Genomic DNA, 5,520 nt, shown 5'->3' with positions numbered 1-5,520 from the left:
GTTCCTTTTCTTTCTTTTTCTTTTCTGATTGCTGTGACCAGGACTTCCAAAAGTATGTTGTTTAAAGTGGTGAGACTGGGCATCCTTGTCTTGTTCCTGATCTTAGAGGGAATGCTTTCAGCTTTTCACCACTTAGTATGATGTTAACTATGGCCTTGTCACATACGGCCTTTTTTACATTAGGGTATGTTCCCTCCATGCCCACTTTCTGGAGAGGTTTTTTTTTTTTTTTAATCATAAATGGATGTAGAATTTTATCAAAAGCTTTTCTGCATCTATTGAGACAATCATACGATTTTTGTTCTTTATTTTATTGCTGTGGTGTATCACATTAGAAATATTTTTTATAATTATGGAGTCAAACATCAAATCCAGAAGCAACAAAGCAAAATGCTAACAAATGGGATGTGTTTCCGTTAATTTATGTCTTCTTTAATTGATTTAGCATATTTTGTAGTTTTCACTGTACAAATCAGGATAATGCTGGTAGAATGAGTTAGGAAGTGTTCCTTCCTCTTCAACTTCTGGAAAAGTTTGAGAAGGACTGGTATTAGTCCTTCTTTAAATGCTTGGTAGAATTCATCGGAGAAGCCATCAGATTCAGGCTTTTTGTCAGGAGATTTTTGATAACTGATTCAACCTCCTTACTATTTTTAGAGTATTTTCTTATGTGTGTGTGTGTGTGTGAGAGAGAGAGAGAGAAAGAGATCTAAGCCAACCTGTCCATTTCATCCAGATTATCCAATGTTTTTGGAGTACAATTGTTCATAGTACTCTCCTATACTTTTTCTTTGTAGAACTGGCACTTTCATTTCTGATTTTCATAACTTGAGTCTCCTTGTTTAATATTTTATTTTTTAATTTTTATTTTGGTGGGAGAAGGATAATTAGGCTTATTTATTTTTAGAGGGGGTACTGGGTGTTGAACCCAGGACCTCATGCATGCTAAACGTGCGCTCTACCGCTTGAGCTGTACCTTCCCACCTTGACTCTTCTTTTCTTCTTAGTCAACCTAGCTAAAGGTTTGTCAATTTTGCTGATCTTTGCAAAGAATCAATCAACTTCCCATTTCATTGATTTACACTATTATTTTTCTACTTTTCATTTCATTTATCTCTGCTCTAATCTTTGTTATCTTCCTCCTTCTGCTAGCTTTGGCCTTAGTTTATTCTTCTTTTTTCTAGTCTCAACTTGTAAAATTAGTTTGTTGATTTGAGCTCTTTCTCATTTTTTACTGTAAGCAGTTATAGCTGTAAATTTCCCCCTTAGCACTGCTTTCACTGTGATCCTTAAGTTTTGACATGTTTTCATTTTCATTCATCTCTAAATATTTTTAATTTGCCTTGTAATTTCTTCTTTGATCCTCTACTTGTTTAAGAGCATGTCATTTAATTCTCACAATTTTGTGATTTTTAAAGTTGCTTTCTCATTTCCTTTTTTGTATATTCTATAGCTATTTTCTTTGTTGTTGTCATGGGAATTATATTCAACACTCTAAAGTTATAAAACTCTAATTTGAATTTATACCATCTTAAATTCAACAGTATACAAAAACATTGCTCCTTTACAGCTTCTGTCTTCACCCCTTTTAATTGTTGATGTTACTAAATTATATCTTTATACATTGTGTGCCCCAAACCACAAACTAATAATCTTTTTCAATGTATTAGTCTCTTAAATTATGTAGAAAACTAAACTTGTAGTTATAAACTAATGATACTAGCTTTTAGACTAATTTATATATATATATATATATATATATATATATATATATGTCTCTGCCTTTATCTTACTTGAGCTTCTTGGATGTTTATAGTCATTATCTTTCATCCTGGCTCCTGCTGTGTGCAGGCTGCTCCAGGAATGAGTGCAGGGTTTCTGCCATTGGGCTAGGGGTGGGGATGGATAACTGTTACCACACTAAGAGCTGTAATTGACTGAAATTAACTGCAATTTACAATCTACTATCCAAGTTTCCCCTGGAAGTTGCAAACCTTCAATAGATTTCTGAGTTCCAAAATAGTAACATCATGCAGACTCTGCCAGTGCAATTACTGCCTAGGTAGGTAGACAGTTTCCTGGTGCTTCCTACTCCGCCAGCTTCCCAGAATCCACCCTTTATATTTGTTTGAAGATATTTTAAAGAATGAAGATGACCTGAAAATATATTGACCAAAAGATTTTCTGAAGCCATAAAGGTCTCTAGTTCCACTGAAAGTTTAACTTAAATATTTTGCTTTTACACATATATATTTATGGGAAGTTTTTTAATTAAAAGTTAAAAGCTATTAGACTTAGAAGACAAACACAGCAGTATAAAAGGATTTTGAGTCACTAATTAGGAATTTATAAGGAATGTCTCAAATTTGGACTTGTCTGCCCTGATTAAGTCTTCTTTTCCTTAGCTTAGATGTCATACTTGCAGTTAGCAAATAAAGAGTGGCCCCATGCAAACTACACCACCACCTTAGCCCAATTCCTACATATTAAAAAGAAAAAGATGCAATCATTCCTAAGAGTCTAAATACTCAAAATAAGAAATAAAATTCTTTTATGAGATTGGCAACAATATCAGAATGCTGGTAACAGTCATGTAATTAATAGCTAAACCTAAAATGCCTCAGATAAATACAGAATTGCTCATTTATCTGTTTGTGGGAAAATTGTCCACAACCTAATTGAGACCACCAAAAGTAAAGGAAATAGAAAAGAGCCCTGTGTCAGATGACACTATTAGCAGACACATGGTTGACATTTCATAATAGAGAAACCACACTAATTCAGAATCAGTGTGGTTAACAGCACTAATTAGAAGGCCCAAAAGAAATGCTTTGAGGAACTCTATTTGTCCCAGAAGCAAAATGCCAATTATTTGACATAATAAATGTTTTTATTAATAAGAAGTGTGATGGGAACACTGCAAGTGTTTGTGCACTCATGATTTTGCTGCAATGTCAGAAGGATGTAAAAGCCCTGTACAGCATGAATTTTATCTGGAATCTTGATTTTCAAGTAACACATGTTGTTTTATTCAGAGAGAGCGTGCATATGTAAATGTTGTCTATAGCTCTGAATTGCACATTGAAAGATGAAACCAAAATGGGAAAATCTAACAAAATACAAGCTCCTAGAGTCCATCTGGCTTCAGCTTTCAGTGAAGCATGAGATCAGTGTACCCCTCTGTTTTTCATATTCAAGTGTATGGGCATTCAAAGCAAGGGTTGTTAAAAATGTGAGTTGAAATGAGGCTTTTTTATAAGTGAATCTCACCTTATAGATTTGTTGAAAGATAGTTGTAGCTTAAATAGCTTACTTAACTAACTTTTATTTACCTGAAGTAAAATGGAAGCTGCAAATTTTTTAAGTTTAACAATATGTAAAATGTGTGTGTGTGTTTGTGAACAAATATTACGGATTCAAAGCAAAATGCCAACCTTGGTGAAGTTAAAATGGTTCACATGTGCCACTTGGTCAGTGTTATTAGTGAATTATCAAGATTAGTATGTTGACATCAATGTGTGCTGAAAGAAAAGTCTCAACTTCATTTTGAAATACTCTGTTAGACAAAGTTTGATTGTATTAGGTTTAACCATATGAAATTGCCATTTTTGCAGGTCAAGAGCGGCCTAATACTGGCAATTTCACATGGTCCAATCTGTTATTTAAAAGCTATCGCTATTATCACAAGAAATTTCCATAGGACTTGAAAGTAGCCTTTTCAAGTACAAAATTTGGTATCTAAAAACAGTTATATATCAAATTGTCAAACGTCATCAAACTGTATACTTTAGATATATTTTCATCTATAAATTATACTTCAATAAAGTAATTAGGTTTATAGAAGCAAACTCAAGTTTCTCATAAAAAATTGAAAATATTTTATTTAAAAGTTTAATACTTATTCAATATTTAATATCTTCCCTAATATTTTATATTTTATCTACCTTATTATATCAGTATATTCTGAATTTTTCCACCAAGTCCCATAGGGATGGCCCCAAATTCCTTCCAGTTCATCCCAGTGTACCATACAAATTCTAAGAATGCCAAGCAATGAACAGGTGTCTCAGAGATTTCAAGCTATCCATCAAAATATACTCTCCCCTTAATTCATGGGATGCAGGTTGAATTATTGTTCTCAATTATTCACGTGCTCCCTGTATTAGAATTACACACACCCACACCTTTACTATATGAAGTGGCAGCATCTCCCAATAGAGCAGGCAGAGTATTTTCCTGGCAACTGGTGTTGAGCTAGGTCATGTGACTTGTTTTGACCAATGGAATATAGGTGAAAGTGACAGTGTGGCACTTCTGGGCTGAGTCTCCAGAGGCATCAGGCATTTCTGTTCCCTTCTGTGCACTTCTATCATGAGAAGAGCACACCCCGAAGAGTCACTGCCCTTTCTGCCCAGAATGAACATATGTGGAATGGGCCTGAACCCCGCCCACAGCCTGGCACCGTGCCCAGCCAACCAGTAGCCTTCATCAGAGCCTTCCTGCCCTGCCCAGCTTAGGTCAACTGAACAGCAGCCAACAAGCAAATTTGTGAGAGTGAGACTAAATGCTGGTGGTTTAAAGCCACCACGTTTAGGAGGGGTTTGTTACACAGCATTACTGCTGTGATAGCTAACTAACATACCTACTAATAGTTCTATTGCTGGACACGGGCTACCTCACTACATTATATGTCCCCTGCAGTCAAGTATAGGCATGTGACTAACTTCTTACCAATACAATATAAGCAGAGTGTTGGATGCCAGTTTCAAATCTAAGCAAGACTATGAATGTGCTTTCTCTTCTCTCTTCTAATGGCAAAGACTCAGATGTGGAAGCCACTCAGCTTTGATAATCCATGTGATGACAATTCCCTAAGGGATAATGGGACACTGACTTGGAAATATTCTGGGTCCCTGGATGACCACCAACCTAGACTACTCCCCTGGGAACTGTTAGATGAAAGAGAAGGAAGTTCCATATTCTTTAAACCATTGTATTTTGAGCATCTTTGTTGCCGCTACTTATTTTTATCCTTACTAATGAAGTTAGGAGACACTGCCTCCTCTGAGAAGTTCTGAGGTGTTACTCCTAAAAACTTAGCCCCAGTCTGCTTCTCTGTTCCACTTCCACTTCCCTAGTGATTTTGTGAGCCACCCAATATCCTTTTCGGGGAGGGTTTGGGGGGAAGTTGGGGAGAGGTCATTAGGCTTATTTATTTATTTTAAGTGGAGGTAGTGGAGATTGAACCCAGGACCCCATGCATGGTAAGCATGTGCTCTACCACTGAGCTATACCCTTCCTGCTCCAGTATCCTTTTAACGTCACTTATTTTCTGGCTACTCAGTAGAATCACCTTCCAAAGCTTGCTTTTCACATGGATTATGCTACGCTGTATCACAATTAATCGTATTCATGTCCATCCATCTCCAGTATTATGAGCTTCACGAAACAGGACTCAGATCTTCTGCATCACCCTAGCCAAGCACATTGCCTGCTACCAGGTAACTATTTGGAGAATAA

General features: G+C 36.1%; 1 non-coding gene across 1 annotated transcript; it reads right to left on the bottom strand.

Annotated features, from left to right (window-relative positions):
* Window positions 1–5,226: 5,226 nt before the first annotated feature.
* TRNAG-ACC (transfer RNA glycine (anticodon ACC)) lies at window positions 5,227–5,300 on the bottom strand. Its single transcript has one exon. It is a non-coding gene; the product is annotated as a tRNA-Gly (tRNA).
* Window positions 5,301–5,520: the final 220 nt, after the last annotated feature.

Source organism: Camelus dromedarius, chromosome 10 (genome assembly GCF_036321535.1).
Source record: "Camelus dromedarius isolate mCamDro1 chromosome 10, mCamDro1.pat, whole genome shotgun sequence".
NCBI lineage: Eukaryota > Metazoa > Chordata > Mammalia > Artiodactyla > Camelidae > Camelus > Camelus dromedarius.
The sequence above is the reverse complement of the archived record's forward strand: the minus strand, read 5'-3'. Positions and strand labels throughout refer to the sequence as shown.